The following is a 27,347-nucleotide window of genomic DNA, read 5'->3' on the forward strand; positions in this document are numbered from 1 at the left end:
AGAATTTTATCTATTTACTTTTATTTTCCGCCTATCACAAGAGGTTTGTCATAGTGCTTAACGCGATAGTTGTTACTTTCAGCCCAATACAGCTGGTATTTATTTTCCCCTTTCACCACAGCGCTGATATTTTGGATATTCCGCCACCCTTACAGGGCGGAACAGAGCTGACTAAACAGGATCCGACCTACATGCCTGAAACTTACCCGTTTCTAGGTATAGAACATATTCATTGCTCTTGTCAATTGTTTTCACCTATCACACTGTGATTATAATTCAGCACAACGCGTTAGAGGTTAATTTCAGCTTAATGATCCTGGCACTTGCAATGTGTTTCTTTCACCATAGCGTTTTTATTGTGAAGATTCTGACACACCGGATAGGGCGGAACTTAGCTGATACAACGGAATTTGATTCCCCTGGATACTCTACCTTTACTTACCTATATTTTTGAACCAGAAATAAGCAGTGGTAAGGAAACCCCTCATGGAATCTCTTTTCCGTTTTATGATTATATTGTCTGGGCATCCACTGAGATGCACTTGAACATTCCTCTCTTCCTCATGCCCTCCTGATGAGTCTTTCTTCTCGTTTTTTCAGTATCTCTCTAAACTACCCGCTTAGAACAGTACCATTAGTTCCAGACTACCCTCGACCCATTCCTGGTGTCGAGTCTAAAGGTAATTACATGTTTGTTTAGAGAGAGCATGTTTCTTTTAAAATCACTTCTGATACTCGCGTTCGTTTTTAACCACCAATTAGACCCTCACAACCCCATTTGAACTTGTCACCCATTACGTTCACAAACTCCACTGTATTTCACTCTTACCATGACACTTTGACACTTGTCACCCTCGAAATGCAGGACCACCGTGAGTTCACTTACCCCTCCCACTTTTTAAACGTTAACTTCATTATATACCTCACTGACACAGCACTACCACTCAAGGTCACCCACTCACTTCCTTGAAGTGGCACACTCTCAGTATCTCGATGCGTCGTCACCCTTCACATCCACTATGTGCGAATGTATATGCACATTACCACTGCATGTGTGATGCACTTCTTGTCACCTTATGCAGTAAATTGCAGTGATATGACGCACTACTGAACATATGTACGCAATTTTTGTACCATCAGCCCTGAAGAGTCGTGTTGACTCAACGGCACACGACGAAACACGTGTCGGCATATTGTGACATTTTTCAAGTCTGGATGCAATAAATCATCTCTTGCTGGGACAAGAAACACACTGAAGAATCTGCTTCTGTTCATTTGATCACACCTGTTATTGTACTGAATTTTGTGACACATTGATGTAGTTGCGAGAGCACAGCTGTATAATTGATGAGGGCTGAAAGCCCAAAACGGTCCTAGGATGCTTACATTTGGGATATTTTGTCTTTGGTGGCCATCTTGGAAGGCTTATTTGGTATGAAGTTTCCTATTTTCCTCAATTACTACAGTTTCCTAAGTAGGAAATTCTTGCAGTTTATTTTTACTGTGATTCCATCAAGAAGGCATTCAGATGTGTCACACATTTGCCATAAATTTAGAATGTTAGCACTCTAGTTGCTCATTAGATCATTGTAGTAAAACTACTGCTCACCCTGGAAGTCAGCTGCTGGTATTTTAAGTGATGTTTCAGTCTGCATGTTAGAATTTTTTAATGAAATCGAAGAGGATTTGAGAAGTCAAAATGTGCCCTAATTTTTCTTTCTGCAGCACTAATCATAATTTCTATGACAAAATGAAGCCCCTCATTTTGTTCCTTTGCAAATTAAATCTTTAAGTGTTACCCCTTTATTCCAATCAAGATGGCTTCAGGTGTTCCATACTTTTGTCATTAGTAAGACTGTTAGTGCTCTAGTTGTTCTTTAGAAAACTCTGGGCCATTCTGTGATTGGGCTATACTTAGGCTACATCTGGGTGATATTTGTGCTACATTTGGGCTCTTTTGTCTCTGGCGCCCATCTTGGGAGACTTATTTGTTACGAAGTTTCCTAATTTCCTAATTTCCTACAGTTTCCTCAGTAGGAAATACTTTCAGTTTTTTACTTTGGTTCCATCAAGAAGGCATTCAGATGTGTCACACATTTGCCATAAATTCTGAATGTTAGCACTCTAGTTGCTCATTAGATCACTGTAGTAAAGCTATTGCTCACCAGATAACTTTGCTGCTGGTATTCAAAGTACATGTTTCAGTCTGCATGTCAGAATTTTTTAATGAAATAGAAGGGGATTTGAGAAGTCACTCAAAATGTGCCCTAATTTTTCTTTTTACAGCACTAATCATACTTTCTATGGCAAAATGAACCCCCTCATTTTGTTCCTTTTTAAATGTAATGTTTTTAAGAGTTACCACTTTATTCCAATCAAGGTGGCTTCAGGTGTGCTATACTTTTGTCATAAGTAAGGCTGTTAGCACTCTAGTTGTTCTTTAGAACACTCTGGGAAGTGGCAGTAGAACACAAAGGAATCAACTGACAGTCTCTGCCCTTGTTGGATGTACATGTTTTACTGAGAATGTCAGACTTCATTCTCACATGACTGAGGAAGATAATGTGAATTTACAAAAAATATGCTCTCAGTTTAGCCTATAGATGACCTTCCAAATCTCTGTGGGAAAAGCATGAGAAAATAGTTTTCTCTCAAACATGATTCATGATATCCTAGCAGAAGGCTATTTCACATGGTAAAATCCCTTTAGAACACAGCACTGTTCCTAAAATGAGTATTGTACCATCAACAACTGATTTATAATGTAACTAAAGTCTTAAAACCTTCTTTTAACCACAATGCTTTTTAATGAGGTGCTATCATGTATATTGGTCCCAAGATGGCTGCCAACACTTCTTGGATGAAGTGCTGACAGCCAATCAGATCTCACGATGAAATGTGTGGTTAGGCTCCGCCCAGATATATATATATAATTTTTTCCTTTAATATCTAAAAACTACTGACAAGATTTACACCATTTTAACAAAAAAGCATGAGTCTGAACCAAGGACTACCTCTTTGCCAAATTTGGTGTAATTCCGTTCAGAAGTTCAGGCTGTAGCTTCGACTAAAGGCTCCTATTGGAAATTGCATGGGGGAAAACACGTTTTGGGACCCCTTTTTTTCTCGACCCCCGCTTGACAAATCACCTCCAAACTTTTAGGATCGGAGCGGACTGGAGCGCCCCACAAGTTTTGAAAATGTTGCAAAGATTCATCAACCGGCGCCAAAGTTATTGCAAATAGAATGCTGCGGATTTCCTATGGAAAAAATGTCTTAACTATAGCTACCAACTTTGGCGCCGGTTGACGAATCTTCGCGAAATTTTAAAAACTTACGGTCAGCTCCGGTCCTCTCCTATCCTGAAAGTTTCACAGTGATTCGTGAAGCAGGGGCTGAGAAAAAAGGGGGTCCCAAAACGTGTTTTGCCCATGCAATTTCCCATAGGACCTTTAGCCACAGCTACAGCCCGAACTGCTGAACAGAATTACGCCAAATTTGGCAAAGATGTAGTCCTCGGTTGAGACTTGTGCCTTTTGCTTAAATGGTGTCAATCTGATCAGAAGTTCCTGAGAAAATTACCGTTAAAAGAATTTATATCTTTGGGCGCAGATGATCCGTCGACTATCTGCGTTCCGTGAGTGTATTGTAAGCGCACTCTTCCGATCACGCGCTGAATGCTAATTGGCTGTCAAGTGGTTGTCAACATTCAAAACCTGGAACTGTTGGCAGCCATTTTGTGCCTCGGAAGAAGCGAGGCTGAAGAAGTCAGTGGAATATGTGTGCAAAACGTAGAAAGGGGGCAGAGTAGAAATACTTTTACCCTCTAGACCTGCTTAGGGCCCATAAATTCTTATTTTTTTGTTTAAAACGACCCGGCAGGTGCGTGTAGGGTGCGCAGACTCTGCCGTAAAAAAATTAATAAATAAATAAAACTGAGCTTTTTTTATAATTATCCCCCGGGTGGCTAAATACCGGGGTCAAAATTATTAAATTTTATGGGTCGCCCAGAGGGGCCCCCAGCCCCTGGGATCGTCACCCCACAGGGCTAAAATAAAAAATGGTAGGGGGAGGGATCCAAGGTTCTCAAAGCCATGGGAACCACCACCCCTAAGCTTTATGTATTGTGGGAGGGGGATGTGTGGCCCCCTCCTGGAGCACTAGAGGGCCTTGTCACCCCCGGGGCTATAAAAAAAATGGTTGGGGGGCTCTCCAAAGCCCCGGGGAACACCATTCCCCGGGGCTTTATGTATTGTGGGAGGGCCGGCTTCTGCAGGGTCCCGGGGTGTCCATCCCACCCTCCCATAGCAAGGAAATCTGTTCTCTCTTCCAAAATCTAAATCAGAATGCTTTTTCACATGGGGAGCTGCATGTTAGTTGCTCCCCATGTGGAAAAGCAATGCCGGCTCCCAAACGCGTTGAAGTTGTGCACCAAAGGCGCTGGAGTCGTGCAACCTACAGATTATGAGTCGTGCCTTCAGCGCGTGTACACCAGGGGGCCACACTGAGCACTGCACTGGGTGCGTGACTTCTACTTTTACAGTATAAAACATAGCCTCTATCAGTAAGTTCTAATATCCCTGGGGACCCTCTTATAAAAAATGTTGGGGACCGCGGGGGGGCCATAATGTCCCCACGGTCCCGCCGGCTCCGCACGTCCTTCGGGAGCCGGCACTGCTTATCCACAAGCAATCTGGTTTGGAATTTGAAAGTGAGAACTGAGAAAAAAAGAAATTTTACATGGCAAATATGTCCCCTGCGTGTACCCCAACGTTTAGTGTAGGTGCATGTCACCCATGCATTTTCCCTCTCTGGCCTGCATTAATGATGCCTCTGCATTTATGTCCCACATTAGGATGCCAGTCACCAAGTCTTCCATAAAAGAAATGTTACTTTTGCACTGAGGCCCATGTGTTTGCATTGTGCACTTTTAATATATCGCAAAGAACCCATTTGTCCATTTCGTGGCTCAGCCAGTCCCCGAATTGAGGTTTCATGCCTCCAGACACTCTGAGGGCTGTAGCTATGTATCCCTGACCTCGCATACTTTTGGCTAAGCCGAGAGGGGCCCAGCACGGGGTGCCAAGACAGTATTGTGCACAACAGTTATCTGCTTGCTCTACAGAATCACATTCCTGCCTGGTGAAGGAGGTAAACAGAACCCGTCTGTAGAGATAGGGCCTAGCCTTTCTGTCTCCGTTTAAGTGATTTTCAAAGCTCGCGTCCGTAGAAAGCTCAAGGCCCCCACGCAATGAACGAAGAAATAGATGCCCACACTGGCTCTTGGTGATGAGCGACCTTTGCTTCAGATAATACATCCCCGGACTTAAGATATCAGATAATACCAGATGTGCTGGTCGCCCTGACACTGAAGGCCTCCCTACCAGACCGAAAGTCAGTCCCCTCCAGTTACACGTCAGTTGCACGTCATGATCAAGTTGCGCACACAAGTAGGGCAAAGTTCCAGCTGGCCATGCAACCCCCCTTCATGTATCCACCCACCTATGACTCACCTATGACTCCTCAAGTGAACGCCCACATGTACGCCCTCATGCATGCCCACATGTTCTTATCTCTTTTTCTCTTAGTCTGCCATGAAGCACTCCTCCTTATGTGCGAAGTTGAATGTATAAATATTGTACTCTGTGAAAAAAAGTTTAGAAGACCCTTCCTGAACCTTAGTGGTGATGGAACCGATTCTCCCGTAACTCGAGTTATTGAAATAAAGCCCTTTTGAATCGGACATCACAGACTCTGCCTCTCACTTTATGCATGACCCTTTGTTTATTTATAGAAATTATGACAGGGTAATACTTTATTTACCACAGAACAGATTTCACTGCTTTGTCTTTCAAAATCCAAACCAAGTTTGCTATGGGAGGGGCGGGAGCCACAAGATTCCCGCCCTCTCATAGCAAACAGCAGTGTCCCAGGGGTAGGTACCCCAGGACACTGCAGGAGCCTGCCCTGGGGCATGGTTGTCCCCAGGTCCCGCGAGGGCTCCAGGCAGAGGGCCACGCAGCCTGCCTCCCACAATACACAAATCCCCAGGGGTGGTGGTTCCCGGGGCTTGAGGGGGGTCGTTGAGGCCCACACACTTCTAATTTTTGCAGCGGGGGCTTGGACACAAAAGTTGCACAAGGGGATTGTAAATCTGGTACATAGTGTTCTGTTTTACTTTGATTTCCTTTCTGTCATGTAGAGGATCCTGGATAAATATAACGGTTTCTGTACAGCCAGTACCTTTCAACCCTACCCCCAAACTTCTTACTGCCTGTTACCATAGTAACAGTTCATGGAACACTTAAGTGAGCGCAAAGGTTAGAAGTTCACCACACAATGTTGCTAATCGAAACAGTTACTGTGCTGGAGTTTTTTAAAAGGTTCCATAGGAACCGTTAGTCATAGCTATAGACTGTGGTAAAGAGCTGGTAAAGAGTTAGCCTCAGTATTATACTTTTAGTAATGAATATCATTTCTATTTTTAAATGTTTTATAACTATATGGTTATCACACTAAATAGTGAAATGTTGTCAGAAAAAGAAGACGGATATACTTTTTTTTAATTAACTTTTATTAAAACAACAATAATCAACTGGAAACGTAACTTAAAGATAACAATGTAATAAATCCCAAGAAACCTAACTTTAAAAAAACAATTATATAAAATGTGATATGGACTCCAATAGAAGTAGGGTAGGTAATCTGCAAAACAAAAATGAAAGTAAGTGTTCAAAATTAGATCGATGTGACTAAATGAGCTCAAACATTACAAGTTAAGGTAATATTTGGCGATATTTTTTTAATTTGCACGTCTACAGTGTGCCTGGTACATTCCACCTCTCTTATAGGCTCGCTTGGAAGAGGTGTCTGTACGGAAGTGCCTACTGCGTCATATTTGCAGTATGGATCAACAGGTCTTAAAAATGACAGAATTAGGTGAGAGATCAAGTAATTATGCAGGACAATATTCTTTGGGGCTTATTTACAAATCCCTTGCGCCACTTTTGTTTTACTTTTCCCATGTTAAAAGTGACGCAAAAGTGGTGCAAGGGGCTTGTAAATAAGCCCTTTTATTTCTAACGCACTTAATCAGAGGCATTGTATATTTAGGCCGATCTGCTTAGCTTGTGTAAACACTGTGAGCAACAGAGTTCACAACTTGAACTCAGCTTTGGTTGTATTTGTACACTCAGGATAATGTATTTCATCAACTTCCCCTGTAAGGAGGTGTCTGTGCGCTGTTTTTCTTCCAAAGTACTATATCCCATGCACTCCCACTGCATAGCGGTGAGTTCTCAATATTGCGTATCTAGACTGTTGCACCCTATTGAGTCGCAGAGTGCGGAGGTGAGTGCGTTTTCTTGCGAACTCAGAGGCAGTTTGACAAGCCCCTTGCCCCACCGTTACACAAAAGTGGGGCAAGGGGCTTGTAAATCTGCTGCTCAGACTGTTGTAACCTATCTATTCTTACTGCTCGGAGGTAATTGTACATTCCTATGCAGTGAAGCTGCTGCAAACTACCCACTCTCTTCTTTCACAGATGACTTGTCATTGTTTCTGAAACAAGCTTCTTTGCTCACCTTGTGCCATGGGCGTGATTCAAAGAGGGTGCGCCACGAGTCAAAGCAGCTTTCTCAGGCATTGTAAAGATGGCCACGCATCATCGCAGAATCCATAAACGTAGAGCTTTGGAGGTGTTTGAGGGGATGATGACGCCAATTTGTGAAATACAACCTGTAAGATAAAAAGGAAGATAAGATTGTGCGTCATTTGTTTATGAAAGGAGAGCGGAAGTGAGAGAGTGACTGAAAAGAATATTCCCAGCTCACCGTTCTGTCACTGGTGTGTTTTTCACCACGTGCCAGGACATAGTGCACCCTGAAGCTCTACGTCTAAAAGATAGTAAAAGAAAGATGTTATGATTGGTATTTGTTACTATCTTAATGTGAAGCAAAATTACATCGCCCTTTCACACACCTTCCCTCCCGCATTTAAAAACAACTATTTGTACAGTTTATATACCTGACATTTGACCGATCATAAAAACGTTCCTGCTATTAGAAAAATAATATATAAATGCAATAAGATACGGTATATAGGACTGTGTACGCCTAAATCACTGCATCACTTTTTTGTATCCAGTCTGCTGCACCCCACCAACTCCCTTCGATGCTCACCCAGGCCTCACTGCTCACCTTTTCGTGGACAGGACACCTTCTACATCATGCAGTCCTGCTCTGCCACCAATAAATCTGATATATGGTGCCGAGTCTTGATATTGATATGGCTAACAACATACTCGTGCTCCCATCATCATCGCAGGTTCCTCACCCACTCAGTCCATCCGATACCACTAACTCAGTGACCAAAGAGGCCACACACGTAGTGGTGTGCCCTTTGTACTCGGTGGTTCGGGCCTACATGAGGCGTCCGAACCACCGGGACCATCACAGCGTTTGGGATTGGAGCAACTCTAAAATGACATAGAGCACATGCGTCTTTTTTATTGGTAGGGTCACGTGTGTAGTGACGCATGTGCTGGATGGGTGTGGCCATGAGGGAGTGTGTGTGTGTCGTTCTGACAACTAGACCTGGAAGTAAGACATCAGTACAATGGAAATCTTAGCAATGTTTTGTTTTTGTTTTTTCCTGGTAGCGTAAGTGAAGTGGGCTGGCCTGATGTATGCCAGTGCTGCTCAAGGCTGTGAACCATGATTCCAGAGCTATGGGGGTGATTCTGTTGTGAGCTATATGAGAAATCAAGTTATTCAGGTGTCTGTTTTGTATGCTGACGTCACCCGGGTCTTAAACGCAAATGTGTCATTATACCTGTAAAGATCCACAACATGGACAACATGAAAGGTACGGGCAATCACTGACTATATTCATCCATAGTTGCACACATAAAAGATGGTGGACATGACGCATTTCTGCGATTATGAATGTTTGTTGTACATTCAGTGGAGTGTTGTAGCTGTATTAATACAGGGCTGTGAAATGTTTAAGTAGCAGTTTTTGGCACATGAAGGGCAGCTAATATATATAAATGTATGTGGTTATTCGGGAATACTGTTGAACTTGGTGCTGTAAATCAGTGTTCGAGCCTCGGAGTTGCGTCCTCATCCTGTTATTGTAGAGTAATTACATAATTTATGCGTGCCTGAAAATGTACTGTAAATACGGTGCTCATGTATATTGCTAATATACTTTTGGATTTTTTTGCGCTATATAAATATGCTAAAAAAATTAATCAAAAAAAGGAGAAATAGCCCACACTTACTGTCAGAGGTAAGATGGTTGTATACGCTATTTATATCACAATATAATGTGGTAGAACACAGGAGCAGCATTTTATGAACATAATAAATATACAGACACAGATAGATAGTTGAAGTGTGTACGGGCACATGTGCTCGATTCCATTTTATTACGTTGCTGTTGGTAACAAGTAGAATAGTAATTATGATATCATACATAGATATTCAATCGTAAATGGTTTATGATTTCTGCTTTACAAAGGTAAGAGCACTACATGTAAACAAAATACACAGAAGATGCTATCGTAAAGTGTTCATGAGTTGTGGTGCACTGAGGTAGGGTCGGTTTGTGTGGAACCTGCGATGATGTGTGGTTCATGCAGACCGCACTGCTAACAATGTCTTTTGCTACTGAATTTTTCCTTAATAAGGCCACGTGGCGATTATTTATGGTGCACTGAGTTAGTGGTACGTCTGGTAGTCAGCATGTTGCCTACTGGACTGCATAATCTGTAATCACAATTGAAATAAAAGATGAAACATGTATGGAATACATTGTTAAAATGTGTATGTTGCAGGGACATTATAGTTCAAGATGTGACCTGTGCTGTCCGCAGTGTAGACTGCCATTGACTGTGCCTTTGCAATTGCAGAGTGAATTTTGTTTTTCAACTTAACCTAGAACTGATATAAAAGAAGTTTTTGGAAGAAGGCTACTAAAGGGATATTGTGTAGGGTTTGATAGATGTTTTATTTAGTTTGGTACTGCACTTTGCAAATAATGAAAAAAGAGTCAGTTGAATTCTGCTTGAATACGGCCATGTGGCGATGAATTATGGTGCACTGAGTTAGTGATACCTTTGGGACTGAGCGTGTACGTAACCTGCGATAATGCGCCGTCCGGACAGGCCGCACTGGGGGTAATGTTTTTTGACTATTGAATTGTGCCTTAATAAGGGCATGTGGCTATTATTTATGGTGCACTGAGTTAATGGTACAGTTGGTGCTCAGTGTGTGCTCACTCTGCGATGATGCGTGATTCTAGCAGTCTGTACAAAAAGCATTGACTGTTGCATACTCTACTGCATGAACTTGGAGGGGAAAAAAAAACTACCATCAATGGTTATCAATTGCTCTGCAAACTAGGTCTTCTGATTGCTCCCCATAACAAATTAAACAATTGCATTTCATGCAGTGCATTCTTTCTCAAAATGGGGACGTATGTCTGGTGGTGGTGTTGAAGGTGATGCCACAGAGGTACTTGGTATTGCCGGTGGAGGAGGTATATTTTGGTGCTGTGTTCTACATTCTTCGTGAACATAGTTCACAGGATGCTGGAATTAAAGGTGTTTGCGCATACTAGCAGTGCCACAGGAGTATTTTTTCTCTGTGCCTTAAATAAATGAAGGCTAAATTCCCTACTGTCTGTATTGTGGATAGAAACCTGATTTCAAGTTGTGAATACTACTGTCCGCAGTGTACAGCGAAGCCACTAGTCAGCACAGTTATAGAAGAATGCTTTTTTCACTTATTTAAACAAAATATAAATACATCAGTATAATTGTCTCTGCATTAAGTAAATCAAGGCTGCATTCCCTACTGTCTACAGTGTGCTTGTGAAGCTGTATTCAAGTTGTGAACCCTGCTGTCCGCATTGTAAACTGAAGGCAGTAGTTGACACAAACATTGAGGAATGCTTCTTTTGTCATAGTTAACAAAATCTGAGGACACAGTACAATTTTCTCTTCCTCAAATAAATCGAGAATTCATTTAATGCTGTCTGTAGTGCTGATGCGTTTCTGGTATCAAGTAGTGAACTCTGTTGATCTCAGTGTACATTTGAAAACAGTACTCAGTACACTCATTGAGGAATGTTTTTTGTGGCATCCTTTAACAACATTTTATCTGCCTTACATAAATCAAGGATAACTTGAATGCTGTCCGTAGTGTAGATCAAAGGCTGAATTCAAGTTGTGAACCCTGCTGTTCGCAATGTACACCTTAGGATGCACTGCATTATCTGTAATGTACTCCATACATTGACTGTTGCATACGGGACTCATGAACTGGTATCAAGTGGTGAACTCTGTTGATCGTAGTGTACATTTGAAGGCAGTACTCAGTACAGTCATTGAGGAATGTTTTTACCTCATCATTTAACAAAATTGTCTATGCCTTATATAAATCAAGCCTAACTTGAATGCTGTCCATAGTGTAGATGGAAAGCTGAATTCAAGTTGTGAACCCTGTTGTACGCAGTGTGGATTGAAGGCAGTAGTTGACACAGACATCGAGGAATGCTTTTTGTCACTTATTTAAACGAAATCTGAAGACACTGACCATGTCATGAATGATGTAATATGTGACCTCATCACCAGTGGATTGCAGGCGTGAGAGTTACAGTTAGTACCCCCAGCCCCCACCACCATGAAGTATTTAGGTACACAAAGGCTTGTATAATGGTGACCAATATTACTCCCAGCACCATCCCCAACTAAATAAATTATAAATAAATTACAAGCAGGAGGAGATAGATTGCGAAAGAGGAGAAGAAAGAGGTAACAACCCAAATATTGCAAAAAGAAGGCATGACAGAGGATATTCCCCCCTATTCTACTCATGGAGAAAATCCCATTCACTCATAACCTAGGGGGATTTTCCCGCAAGCGAGGAAAATTAGTCCTTGATTTCATGATCTGACATAGCTATGGAAACCCTCCCCACATTCAAATGAGGCAGAAAACAACATATTATGAAGCTGTTGTCCCTGCGTAGTGGTTCGCCAAATACTCCTTAGCTTTATCTCTGAAGTGAATGTTTGAGTTTTTCATCTGATGTTTATCTTCAAACGGGCAGGATGCAGCAAAAAAGAGTTACCCCCGATATCCTGGAATGCCTCAATTATTTGCCTTTATCGATACCTGCTCTCCACTGTGATGTGACATAAATCAGGAAGTAAAAAGAATGAGTGGCCCTCATAACTCCTTCTAACTTCAGGATGAGCATTTTTAAAGATTAGCCGTTATAGCAAGAAACTACCAAAGTACACAAGTATGGCTCTGGGTTTATCAGCCTAGGGGTCCCTTTCTTTTTAAGCATCTGAAGAAATCAATGTACGTGTTGAACCTCCAAGTCCCAGTTCCACATTATGAGGTCAGAGAAGAGTCAGCATAAAAGCTCTGATATACCTCCCTTCCCAGATTATTTCTCTGTTGTCTGTCTCAAAATCTTCCACCTTCCATGGTACATCAGTCATCTGTGATTTTAAGTCATCCTTCTGGCCCATCAATGCTCCAACGTCAAGTGCCAATGCATGCTTCTCCACTGTGGCAATCCTATCCCCAATTTCAAAACAGGTTTTATCGATCTTCCTAATTGCCCCTTGCAGTTTTATTGTGGCTAAGCAAGCCCTCAAGCTCTTACTAATGAGTCTCCTCTTGAAGCTGTTTTATGGATCTATAAATAAGCCCCAATGAAGACTTTTCCAATTCTTGTGACCCTGCGATAAAAGACGTTTGAGTCTTATCACTTGGAGAGTTTAGCCCTGTATGCCCGTTATACTCATCTGGATAAACATGCTGGGTGTTCAAGTAGTGCCATTTCAAAGTTCGAGCAAAGCCACGATCCTTACCAACAGTGGACCCCCTTTTCAGTTCCTCCCTTTGTGCTTTTTTTGTGTCTTGGCGGGCCTTGGCGTAGCAAATAATTCAACTGTCACATTACTTGAGCTAACCTCTGATGCCCCCGAGGCCCAAGACAGTAAGTTCTCCTTTGATTCACTAATACTCAGGGTGGAGGCAGCAGAATCCAATGTAAGCAAGAAAAACGCTACTTTGTGATCTGTGGAGCCCACCAAACCTATTGTCCCAGCAGCGCAGCACTTCTATCTGACAGAGGAGAGGCTCTATAGTACCAAAGTGCACAGAGATCAGTGCCATATTTACTGTTTTATCAACCAATGCACGCTAGGGGTGAGGATGTATATGCCCCAGCGTGGACATCAAGATCGCAGGGGTTGGATTCCCCCAATAGGTTCCCCCAAACATGCCCCACACTAACCGGTGTAGCATCCAGTCTGACCAGCTCCAGAAGATTGTTGGGGGCCTATTGCAAAGGTATGATAACTTTTCCAGCACCTTTCGGGGATAAAACAGTTACTCAGCATCCTGTAGTTTCCCAGAGAAGCCACCTGGCGCCATCTTGGTCACCAGTGTAGGTTTGCTCTCTGCGGTAGTAAAAAAGGAGACTCCAGTTGCTATAGAAAAAAAAGCAAGTAGAGGATGACTAGACTACTTGCGTGTCCCTCACCGAGATTGGCTCTGTTTTGCAGTGCACCACTTTGCCCCTGGAATTCCTAGTCTTTGGTTACCCTGCTCTCATGTTTCCTCAGTCAGATTGTGGTTCTGGGGGGGATTTGTCCAGGTACACGTTATAAAAGTGCACAGCAGTCTCTGTCCGATCCCGGCCCTGCTTCATGCTTTTTGGCTGCATCTTCTCCTCCTGTAGGCGCCGCACCAAAATACCACAAGATTTCCAGCCGACCGGCGTGCCATTCAAAAGACAATGGTCAGTGAATTGTAGAGTACCTGGATATCCAGTCCACGTGTATTCTGCCATGCAGCTCACGTGCCCCAACAGAAATTTCTCCACATGCCTTTTCAGCCTAACCACCTTGTCTCTATCCCCTCTGCCAACCCTTCCTCCAACATTACATCTTGAAAAACTGCTAGAGCTGAGAGGAAGCGACTTGCGAGATGTGTTACACAGTCGCCATCTTACTTTGGCTGTGGTAAGGTAAGGAAATATTTTATTGTTTGGTTAATTAAAACCTTTACGATTTCCATATAAAAACGCAATTGCAACAAAATTCATGTTCTAAAACAAATTAAATTGAACATGTAAAACTGTCATGAATTATATTGACATACAGAGAGCAGCAGCAGCAGAGTTCATATTCTAAAACCTTTTAAATAAAACATGTAACCTTCTTGAATTGTATAACAAGCACAGAGCAGTTGTCAGTAAATATTTACACAGTCCGTAAGTTATGAAGGCAGGACTCAATTTTCAAAGTGAGAGAGAGGGACTGTTCCATAATCAGTTAGTTGTTAGCAGCAATAAAAGAAGATTTGCTGTTAGCTTTAAGGGGCCATGTGGCGCAGTGATTAAGCAGTCTGGTTACTGGACGCAAGAGATTTTGCCCCTGCCACTTCCATGAATTGAACAATGTGACACGCTAGTTGTACATCTACGCCTCCAAAACATGTCTTCACAGTCTTCACAGCTTGTCTGCAGGATCTTATCCACTTTGTTACAAAGAGCGGCTTTAGTAACTGTCGCCGTTCGGCCTGTAGATTTCTGCATATACATAGCAGATGTAAAACACTTTCGTTGGCATCTTCGCATAAGCGGCATATTGACTGACCATGAAGTCGCTTCCATGGGGGAAGATGTGGTAAAGATGGTAAAGTGCCCTAACGAAGGTGAAGATATTTTTCTTTCCTCTTTCTATTGAAGCCTGTGCCTAAGTATGGTTGTGGGGAGTGTCTTCTGCTAGTGATAACTTTTTAACTATTTTGTTAACGATTTGCTTAAAACAGGGATAGGGTCCTGAGGCTGCCCAGAGTTCCTTGAGTCCCAGACGGTCTATAGATGATGTCAAATAAGACCTTGCTGCACACTCATTCTTTAGATGTATTTCTTTCCATAAATGTGAGTTCAGAGTCACTGCTACAGATTTTTTTATCCTGTACCAGGCCTTAACATAGGATCCTTTCCCAGCTATTTTTTGGCTTTGCATGCCGAATTCTAGCCTGATTTGGGCTGGTGAGATGAACTTTGGTAAATTAAATATTATTCTGGCAGCTCTAGACACAGTTCTGTCCAAAGTCAATGCATTTCTTCCCCTCAGACACTCACTCCCATAAGTGATAGCCGGGATGAGTTTCGCTTGCTAGACTTGTAGCAGTGGGATAAGGCTAGGGCTGGCCGTTTTCTGTTTGATCGATTTAATGGCTACCGCAATCTAGTTGCCTCTTCTTTTAATTGCTTCTTTTTGCAGATTGAAAGTCCCCTTATTATCCATGATCACACCTGGATTCTTGTACTGGTCCACTACTTCGATTGAAGAGTCTGCTATTTGCCAGCAGTATTTGGAGGTTTCCTTTTTCGGATGTATCCTCATAACCTGTGTTTTGTCATGATTATTGGTTAGTCCATTAGATGTAGAGTATCGACTAGTAGTGTCCAATAAGCTTTGGAGACAGATGGGAGTCTGGCTGACGAGTACGAGATCATCTGCGTAAAAAAGGTTGGAGAGTGGGAGACCTCCAAGCTTAGGCGGGTGAGAGTTGCTAGTACCCAGTTCCTTTCAAAGGTCAGACATAAATAAGTTGAAGAGCGTAGGGGCCAGTACGCACCCCTGTTTAAGCCCCATGTTAGCTGGATATTTCCTGGACAAATACTTTCCCTTTCCTAGCTTTACTTGGACCCAAGTGTTTGTGTGAAGGAGTATTAACTGATTTAGGAGAGCAGATGGTATTTTCATTTCCTTGAGTTTGTGCCAGAGCTTGTTCCTATTGACTTTTTCAAAAGCCGACGAATAGTCGATGAAGCACATGAATAGAGGTAGTTTTGCTGTCTTAGCCCTGTCTATCAGTAGGGATAATGCCAGAATATTAGTAGTTGTCCCCATGCCCTTGCAGAAGCCTGTTTGGTTGATTGGTATAATTGTTTGATCTTCGATCCAGGCTGTTAAGTCCTCCAGAAGGAGGCCAGCATAATATTTTGCCTCGATGTGGATTAAGGCTACAAGCCTGTAACTCTTAGCTAAGTTCTTATCCCCTTTCTTGTATAATGGGGATATAATTGAACCCCGCCAGGAGTCTGGGATAATCTCACCTTCTGCTATTTTGACATGCAGCGGCAATAGAATGGAAGCCCAGTATTCCGGTTCCAATTTGAATAGAATTGGTGGAATCCCATTAGGGCTAGGGGCGCCGTCCCTCTTACCCTTGGTTATCCTGTTCTTAATCTGTATGGTTGTGAATGGAAGATGATTGTTCCTGGTTGGAGCTTTTAAATATGGGTAGGATGCCTCGGATGTGGTTTTTTTCAAGTGGTACTGTATCTGTATTGTTGTGAATGGAAGATGATTGTTCCTGGTTGGAGCTTTTAAATATGGTTTGGATGCCTCGGCTGTGGTTTTTGTCAAGTGGTACTCCAATAGTAGGCACCTGGGCAAGGTGAGCTCTATTTCACAATCTATCCCATGCCCAAACAGTGCCACTTGCAGTATTCAGTTCAGTCAGGAGTCCACAGGTGAGTGAAAGCAGGAATGGATTGAGCAGAATGGTATCAGCATTGTCTGCTCGATTGAAATGGGTGGGTGAATAGATATGTGACGGAACCAATACGGTGCAAAATGAACTTCCATACAGAAATAATACAAGTTGAAGTCTGGTGCAGAGACACCACCATGATCGAATGGGAATATTAGTGTCTTCCATTTTATTCAAGGCAGTTTGTCCACCCAGATCAAATAATGCAGATCCAAAGCAGTTAAAGAAAGCTTTAATAAGCAGCAAATTAATGTTTTCAAACTGGAACAGACAACTGTTTTGGCAATGGTCAATCTCCCTGTAAGGGAGTAGGGCAGCTTGATCCAGCAATTTTAGAAGTACGGTCTCTGACAAAAAGTGCAGCATCATAGGTATATACTGACACGATAAGGCGTCTGGCAGTAAAACTAAGCCTCCCTTCTGAGTCGTCCTGCCATAGTCCATCAGCAATGGGCTCCTTTAAAAGTTCAAGTAATATCAGGGATAGCGGGCATCCCTGCATGTTTCCCTAAAATATTTGAATATGATCAGATAGCAGCCTATTCTGTTGAATGTGTTCTATGGGATAGGTTTCCTGCAGCCTGGTCCAGTTACTATAGTTTGTGGTGAAGCTAATTCTTACTAATATTGAAAACAAATACTACCATTCCAAGAAATCAGAGGCCTTAACCTTTTTAAAGTGTGGCCATCAGCCAATTAATGCCCCAGTGCGGCTGGCGGCTATTGGCTAACACTTGGGAGAGGGATTAAACTAGATGCCAGGGATTTCACTTTTTAAATACAGGGGTGGGTCGGCGAAGCATGGCCATGGCCAAATCCCCACCCCGAGTGAAGGGGAAAACCGTCTTTTTTGTCGGCCAAGTGGCAGATGGGGGTAATTACTCCTGATCTGTCCCTCCGGGGGACTAAAAGCCCACAAGACTAAGGGAATGCATTTTTTAAATAGGGTTTGGGATGTCCCATCTTGGGCATCGCTATGTCACCCAAATTAAATGGGGCAACAGTCCTTCTTCCCTCCTGAGGGGCAGATTGGGGTAATTACCTCCAATCTTCTCCCTAGGTGGGAAAAGCCCACTAGACACCAGGGCTTTTCTTTAATGTAGGGGTGGGGCTGCCCACCATTAGCCTGACTATGCCCCCAACCCAGCTACATGGGTAAACTGTCTTTGCTGCCCTGTGGCAGAAGAAATAATTACCCCCATTTGCTACAGGGGCAGAAAGCCCACTGTATGACAGGAATATATACTTTTCTTAAAATAATGGGTTGGATGTTTTTCATCTTAACATCATGCCCCACACTCACCCCTTAAACCTCAACATGCTTTCTGCTCCCCTGCGGACTAAAGCATCCCATCCTAAAGTCAATTGAGAGAACATTGATTCTTTTTGGTGTTGTTTTTAGATATGGGTCTAACTCTCAATTCACTTGCAATGGTGAATGGTGGACATATTGGGCTTGGGTAGGCTACCACCTGGAAATACCTAACAGACCTAGACAGTTCTGGAAACTAGACATCTGGGGGAGTCCAGGTTTGTGTGTGTTCCATACATCCCATCACCATTTTCTTATCCACAATTCCCTACAAACCTCAAACCTTGACTTAAACAATAATCTTCCTCACATTTCTGTTAGTAAACCTCCTGGAATCTGTTGGGAGCCATACATTTCCTACCACACAGCATCCCCCAAAGTCTCCTGATAAAAATGGTTCTTCACTTATATGGGTGGGCCAAGAGAACTTGACACAAAAGGACCTAAAGTGCTACATGAAGGTTAGGTATCTCAATAGAAGTAGCTGCAGGAGTTCCAGCTGTGCTCAACCACCACCCATGCAAACCTACCAACCACAGACATTTTTAATAGAAGTCAACCAGGGGATTCCAGAGTGGTGTGCCATGCATGAATCCCATTGGGATCTTCTTACCTACAATGCCTTGAAAACCTCAAACTTTGCCTGAAATCACATATTTTTCATACATTTCTGAGAATGAAACTTCCAGAATCCACAGAAATCCTCAAGATTCCTAACACTCAGCATTGCTCCACTTGTGCTGATAAAAACGCAATGCCACTTGTGTGTTTGGGCCTTTTACCTGCAACAGAAATTGATCAAACCGAGGTCAATGAGAATCCCCATGCAAGAGCACATGCAAGTATGCTACATAGCCTTTCTGCCTCTCTGTGTCTTCTGGAATTGCCTTCTTTGCCCAAGTAATTGAGCTCCTTAGTTTCAACCTCCCAGTATTCCTTAAGATTGTCTGCATATCTGTGAACATAGCTGTTGCTTGTGATTGCGTTGCTTGGATTCAATTCTACCAATGTGATTATGATGTTATGTATGGTTTTTAGGATTCCTGATTCTAGGACCACCGTTTTACATGCCGTACATGCCACCTCCTGTGTACCAATTTCAGAAAACATGCATTCATTTAGGGCAAATTCTTCAACTATTACAATATGTATCTCAGAGCAGCGAAACACTATGCGGCACAACCTCGCCCATCAGCGGTGACGCTCCTGGATCCTGTACCCGGAACCAGGCCTGCCGCCTGCTGCCAAGTTTAAGGGGTGGTGTCGCTGCACAAAGGGGGGCCTTGTAGATCCTTAATTAGTAGTAACCAGGTGAATGTTTTACACTGGAAAACTTGCAACTCAATGAGGACTGGACTGTGAACACATAGGTTCCGGATTTGTGCACCACCTATACAATATGAGCACTAATTTCATTAGCGACCATCCAATAACCAATTCTTGACCACAAAACATGTGCAGTGGATACACATGTAGCACACACATCCAAGGATGAATGACATGCAGATGTTGATTGTGTCATAGGGTGACTTGATCTTGTGTAATTAGGACATTCCCGTGTTGTTGGGTCGCTGCACAGTTCAAGACGAGACCATAAAAGTGTCCACAGTCACATTAATTTTGCCCCCCAGCTCTGGGCCCAAATTGCATGGTATCAAGTGAAACCTGGTGGGGGAATTCCAGTTTGTCTATGTTTGGAACTTTGCATCACTAGACTGCTTCATTTTAATGAGTAGAGCTCGGACCACTCATAATCAGCCAATAAAACCTCAGAGCTGGGTCAACTGATAGGGTCCAAGAGTAGACCCACACCAGTGAGTAGGGTAGCCATCCCCCTTCCCCTTAATTTATGCTGCCTCTACCAGGCTGCAGTCGAGCTCTATATCTGCTAGTACGGCCAATCCTATCAATCAAGGTTGGAGCTATCCCCTCTTCTAAGAAAGATAGCAGTCAGGTGACCACTCTGACTCAAATCCCAGCCACCCTGGATTAGCTTCCATTTCGTTTCCCCAGTTTGGGCTGTGTTGCTCTGCCTTTTGGTGTCTTCTCGATATGCCAAGAAGCAGATTTTACCCCCAGATTTCAACCCTCGTAGGCTTTCCGACCCTCACCTTTCAAAAGATCCTCAAATCCTCTACATGTAGGAATCCAATCTAGCATGGCTGAGGCTCATGAGGCAGTTCTCAGCTTATCTTAGATGTAGCAGTCTGTGCCTCTGAAAATGGACAGATGGACCAGTCAGTTTCAGCCGTCCAAGATCCAAGTGTGGCCTTCAGGTTGCTCTCTCTGAGCGCAGTCTCAGGCTTCACTGCAATGAGTTCAGATGCCCATATCTACTCCCTGTGGATATCTTCACTTCAACTAGGGGTGAGCAAATTCTGCTTTTGTGTAATTCCCTGAAATTTCGAAAACATCACTCAAAATTACACAAAATTACTCAAAATGGGATACCATCATTTAGAGCCATTTTTTGTGTGCAAAATTTGACCTTGTATTAAGTTTGGGTGTAAGAGTGCATTTCTTGAAACAGCACAAATAACTCAAGCGCTGCATGCAAAAGCTACACCTTATGACCATTCTCATTGTTGCTAAGCATTCAAGGTAAAGTTTTGCTATGAATGGCACATAATTAAGCGACATGGAATATTGGTGTAACTTTAGAAATTTTGTGTAACTAGCTTGATGCAAAATTTGCATGGATATCCTCCAGCTCAAACCCATATCTGACTCAGTGAGATATCTATTTTATCAGCACATGCGCAAAAAGGATAATTGGAGGATTTTCACTCTGGCCAGCAGAGCCTGTCTAGAAGGCAGCCATCTGGCAACCTATCCCCAAATATTTCATTCGAAATTTTTAAAAGATAAAGGCAACACTTATATTATCACCCCAAAAAATAAAATAACCACACTACTAAAACTGCAGACCCCAACTCCTAATAAATCCCATAATCTCCTTCAGAACAAATGTGATCCACAATAATTATAAACATAACCAATTAAAAAATATAGTCAAAATTCGAATATGAAGCAGTTAAAACTTAACAACAATGTAAATAAATATAATAAGTTAAAAAAGGAAGATTTAACCTGTCAAAAGGTTTATTTTGCCAGGTCAAAATAGCAGTTTAAAACTGCTGAAGTGGCAGGCCTGAGAAATGTTATAAGTAGGAGGGGTTGCAAAACTCAGTGAGATTCCGTGGAGTTCCGCGAGCTGGCGGAATTCAGCAACTTGCGCTGCTCACACTGATTTCTAGAGCCAGGAACTTGTTCCGCACTGTAAAATCAGTGTGAATGGCACCAAGCAGTACTCTGCTTCTATCTGCCGCTTGAGTGGATTTTCTACTCGAGCAGCAGCTTCCTCAACAAGATTGGTCGCAACCTGCCATGGCTGCCAGCATTTAGGAAATATCACCGGGAGGCGTTCAAGCACCCAGAACTCGCGCCAGGGGATGCAAATCGCTCCCTCTCACCAACTTAGTATTTAGAAAGAGGAGGGAGTGCATTCTTCATTTAATAATGTCCTTCTACAATTTTTCAGCTCTTCCCGCATTGACTTCATATTCACCTAGCTGTCCCATATAAAAGATGCTCCCATGCATTACTGACATGAACAAATCCCTGTAGACCAATTTGAGGCAAGTTTGGTGGGCAGATCACCTTTAAGGAAGACCAGTCTGATAAAAATATTGATTCTGCTTTAAAGAAATTTATTCTGGTACACATTTGACATTACAGGCTGGTATTTATTGAACTTATATTTCTCAGTCTCTCATTTCTGATTTCAAAGACTTTATACAAGTTTATGAAGGATTACGTGGATTAGAAAGAAGGCATTTAAAAATAAATGGAGTTTATGTCAAACATTGCTTTTGATATTACCAGTGGAACTCCTATGGATGGTAGTGCCTCTGTTGAAGCTAGAAATAATTAAATTCTTCAAGTTTGAAGGTACCTCTCTTTGTGGTGTTGAGTTAGAGGACTAATTACAAAAGGTGACTAAGGAGTAAAGGCATTCTTCTTCTTCCAGATGTGAGTCTACAAAACTTAACTCTCACAAGAAGTCTCCCATTTAGCAACCCTCTTGCTTGCAAAATCACCAGCCGCAAGGAAAGTTCAACTCTAAGAGTGAATGTAACAAAAAACCTAAGTCACGGAACAAGCAAACGTCCTGACTTTCTGGGAGATGGTTGGGAGTTTGTGGTGGGAAAAAGAATTAATGACTTTCCGTTGGTCTGGAAGACTGCTATTTTAAATGAGTGGGATCTACAGATAATGAAAGAGATGTGCAAAAGAGAGTTTCTACAGCCCTGAAGTACTCTGTGATATGACCTACTCCATGGCCACTAAGCAGGGAAAAGGGATTAGCTATATCTCAAGGTATAGAGTTGCTTCTCCTGAAAGGTGCTATATCAGCGGTTCTCCCACAGGAGCAGGGGAGGGGGGCTGTACTTGATAATATTTCCTGTCTAAAAGTCTATAAGTGGATGCAGGATGGTCTTGGATGGGAAACTCCTTAACAGATATGTAAAGTCACTCTCTTTCAAAATGGAGCTAATGAAACCTGTGATCCCCCTGGTCACCGAGGTTCCTTACATGGGTATTTTGGATCTTCAGGATGCTTACCTTCATTTGCCAATTTTCCCAAGCCATCAGTAGTTCCTTCAATTTTGTGTCAAGGGATAAAAAACTAATACAGGGTTTTTTAATCAGCCTTAATGAGGCCCAGACCATTCACAAAGGTTGTAGATCCTTTGATAGTCCTAATCTATCTCAAGCGAATAAGACTCTACCCTTACTTGGATGACTGCCTTCTCCATGCTCCATCTCAAGACCAGCTTAAGCAGGAAATGGTAGTAGCACGTAACTTCTTACAGTCCCATGCATTCAGTTGAACCTCGCAAAGTGGAACATGACTCCAACTTTGGATTTGATAATTTTACTTTTCATAGGATCAAGGTTTAATAAGGACCTCAAAAGACTGTTTCTCCTACAGCCCTGAGCAGTAACCTTGAGGAAAATGGCCTAATTGGTTATTCAGAGGCATTCTCTGCCAGTGCAACAATTGTTAAAATTACAGGGCACATGGCAACCTCTGTGTTCACAGTACCTTGAGTGAACTGCATCTCCATCATCTTTGGATTCATCTTCACTCTTTTTGTGATCCCAAGTCGCAGGATTTCATGAATCTGGTATTTGTAATGCTAGAGATCAAGAACAAGTTGGATGGTCGCTTTCAAATGCTGTTCCTCTTCAACAAGATCCTGTGAAGGTTCTGACGACGGATATCAATGACTTTGTTTGGGGAACCACACTGGACTCCATGACTTTTTAAGCAAAAAGGGTGGTTACCGCAGAAGTGTTTTTTTCCAATTGGATATACCTCACTGCTATTCTGAGCCCAATAACGCATTTCCAGCAGTGGATTCAGGGGTTTCATCTTGTAGTGAAAACGGATCATATGGAGTCTGTTGCTTGTGTAAATAATCAGTTCAGTTCATAAACTTTATTTCGATTAAAAAATCACAAAAGTTGATACACGACAAAAGAGTGGTGAAAATACAGTAAAACAATCCATAAAATGAATAAATAACCGTCAATTCGCTTATTGTGCAAATTCATGCCAAGAATACACACTAAACTCATTAAAACATTAATAAAACAGAGAGGAACCGTAATAAATGTAACATTTACAGCATTTCATTCTCCAGCGCAGCAAAGCAGAAATACCATCAAATTATGTGCAAAAGCTCAGGCAAGAATTTTTAAGTGCATTGTGCAGAGTACGATTACATGGCATTACTTTTCGCAAGGTATCTAATTTTAGATGGTTATTATGTTAACCCGTCGTTAGGTATTGAAATTAAAGTTTTAGCGAATAACCCACACCCGTCCCAAGAACTTAGCGACAGCGATCCCTTTCGGCTCTTCCAATGAAGTGGTTAGAATCCTAACAGCTTCATTGCTCATCCTGGTTCCCATGTTCTGACAAACAGGTTTCAACCATCTTTGCCTAGGTCTATGATAGGCTGGGCAAGCAATTAAAATGTGAGCCACTGTCTCTACCAGATCTAAACAATAGGGACAGGCACTGTTATTTGTACCTTTCCATTTCCTTGTGAATGCCTTGGTGGGTAGAGAGCCCACCCTAAATTGGTGATATAATTTTCTATGGTTGGGAATAGTAATTAAGTCCCAATAGCCCTCGAACTTGGCTTCATGTTTTTGATCAAAAAATCCTGTAGACAGAGACAGCCCAATGGAAGACGCGTAACGCTTCGATACAACCATATTCCAATGAGCTGCCTTAAACTCTGCCTTAGATGGCAATACAGCAGCCCCAGGATATGTCCATAATCGGCTCATACCCATCTCATTAGGTGTATCCCTCACACACTTAAGCCATAAAATTGTATTTAAAACATCAGTTCTTGACATCGTTTAGTGCCATCGCATAATGTTTTAGCTCAGTAGTCACCCATATCCTCCTCCAGTAAGCAATTGGCCTAAACTTTGCCACGTCCTTAATGGAGTGGCAGCCCATATCTAAGAACAATGGTAACAGCGGAGAGGACTGAGGGAGCCCAGTTAGGGACCGCAAAAACTTGTTTTGCCTTAAAATCAAATTATCCAGGTTAGCATAGCCCCATATTTCCGCCCCGTAAAGAATGGAAGCACCAATTTTAGTGTTATATATTTGGAGTGGCGGGGCTATTGGTTTCGTGTGTGATGATTTGTGCTCTTTAATCAAAACACCTGACAATTGGACATGCTTAGCTGTAAGGAGGTCTATTTTTGGTTTCCAACTTACTTTGCGATCTATGTGAACCCCCAGATAAGAAAATATATCAGTTTGTTCCAATTGCCCATCCGTCATACCGACACTACCAACAATCCGCTTGTGCCTGTGAAGGACCATGTACTTTGTTTTCTCCACATTGACAATTAGTTCATGGTCCCTACAAAACACCTCAAACCTAGTGAGGGCTCTTTGGAGGCCCATTCCAGTCTTTGAGAGGATGAGGGTGTCGACGGCGAACATAAGTAGGGGGATCCTTGTCCCTGCTAGGGAGGGGGCGTCGGTAGGAAAATCCTTAAAGTAACTCACCAACCCATTTATATATAGAGAGAAAAACACCAGGGCCAGGACGCACCCCGGCCTGACCCCTTTTTTTATTGGAAACGTATCTGTGAGACTTCCCTCAGCACCCCATCTCACCTGCGCATAACTTGTAGTATGTAGCCTGACCAGCAGAACCAAAATCTCCCTGGGCATACCTACTTTAAAAAGCATTGCCACATCTTGGTTCGGGGTACAAGATTGAATGCTGACTTCAAGTCAACAAAAGCAGCATATAAAGTGCCCCTATTACCACAGTACGCCAATATAAAGTATAAATCTAAACACCTGATCTATGGTGCTTGTGCAGGACCGGAACCCAGCCTGCAGATTGGACAGGATGTTGTATTCTTCCAGCCAGGACTGGAGTCTATTTAGGATCATTCTTGCCAGGACCTTTTGTGTACAATCTAGTAGGCTAATAGGCCAATAGTTCCCAGGCATTGAACGATCTCCTTTTTTAAAAATTGGTAGTATTTCTGCTCCTGCCCACGTACTTGGCGTTGGTGTGCCACTAGCCACAGCGTTTGCTACAATCTGTATATACTCAGCCGAGTTTGATATATCACGGGTGAAGAGGTCAGCCGGAATGCAATCAGGCCACAGAGCCCTCTCTCTAGGAACAGATTGAAGTGCAACTTCCACCTCACGTTTAGAAAAAGTTATATTAGTATCCGGAGGTGAAATCGTTAATATTCCGGAATCGACCTCTGCACTAGAAAACTGTGCAGTGAAGTGGGAAACCCACCTTTCCGGCTCTACATGATTGTGTGGGACATTATTAGGAGCACCACTGCCCCACCTAACCAAATGCCAAAGCGCACACATATTCCTCCCACGAGAAGCTTCCAACAAGTCCCCCCAATGCCGTTCATCCCAAGCCCTTTTGGCATGATACTGGGCCCTCTTATAATCAAACCTGGCCATAGATATTGCAGGCCTATCCTTGGACCGTATTGCTGCTGCAAGTTGTTTGTATGCAGCTCGGCAAGAACTACCATACCAAGCTGACGCTTTATGACCAATGTGATGACTAGGGTTCTTAGTTCTCTTTATAAAATGGCTTTTAAGCATAAAAAACAATTCCTCATGGATCTGCACTATTTTTGCATTCACCTCCCCCTGCATTGTGCAAACCCGCAATTTACTAATGGCACTAACTAGCAGGCTTTTCATATTAGTCAAGTGCTCTTCATTCTGAAGAACGTTTGCCCACTTGACACATCTAGTGTCATTAGTCAGTGTGACTTCAACAAAGTCAGAACGTGGTGCTAAACTAGCTCCACAGACTGGCGTAGCACTAAAAACTGAGAGCACGAGGGGGTTATGGTCACTCTCATGTCTTTCACAGACCTCCATATCAACAAGGTTACAACAAAGCTCCTTGTTTAGCAAAAAAAATCGATTCTGCTAGAGCGTACCCCATTGTTAAGAGTAAGAGAGTCTAATTTGTCTGACTTGGTTCTTCCATTAGCAGCCCTTACCCCGTGCTCCAGACAAAATACTTTTAATTGAAGGCCTGCACTTGACCATTTTTTAATCGGAGGGATATCTAGCTGGGGGATGGACCACTCAGCATCCTCCTCAGTGGCAAGATTAATATCGTGAGTATCCAGAGGTTCAAACGTACAGTTAAAATCACCAGCTAATATGACATTGTTACCAACTCTGTGATCTAATAAAAATGAATCTAAAATAGAAACAATAGGAGAGGCTTTCCCCCCTTGCAAGCTTTGGGCATAAACATTAATAAATAGTGTATCCGGAACTGTAAAACTAAATAATCAAGGGAGGCCCAGGTCCAAATCCTTGAACATGGAGTCAGTTCAGGTTTGCCAGTGGGTTGAAGTGCCAGTCTGTTGTATCTTGTGTCAGTTCATATCAATAGGGTAGACAATGTGTTTACAAACCCTGCAGGTCAAGTGTTTTCCTCTTCTCAAGAGATGACATTATCGGTTCCTCTCTTCCAGTTAAAATGCAGCAGACCTTACATAGATCTCTTTGCTCTGAAGTCTTATGGGAGACATTGGTGAAATTTTCAAATGTGGTGTTCTCTTCATGGTCTCTCTCTTGTTGCTTGTCACCTTAATTATAATTTGCAATTCTTTTGAGAGGGTTATGAAAAACATCTGACGGTGTCCACTTTATGCTCTCAGTGGGCTGCGATTGGGGCTTTTTGGAATATTAGGTGAAATCTCTCAGATATGAGAGATTTTGCATCTGTTAAATAGTGTTTCCCTTTCCAGACCATTTCTTTGTAGGACTTATGATTGGTTCTAAAGGCTTTAACTTCTCCTTACAATTGAACCATTTTC

This window comes from Lissotriton vulgaris, chromosome 3_1 (genome assembly GCF_964263255.1).
Source record: "Lissotriton vulgaris chromosome 3_1, aLisVul1.2, whole genome shotgun sequence".
Lineage (NCBI taxonomy): Eukaryota > Metazoa > Chordata > Amphibia > Caudata > Salamandridae > Lissotriton > Lissotriton vulgaris.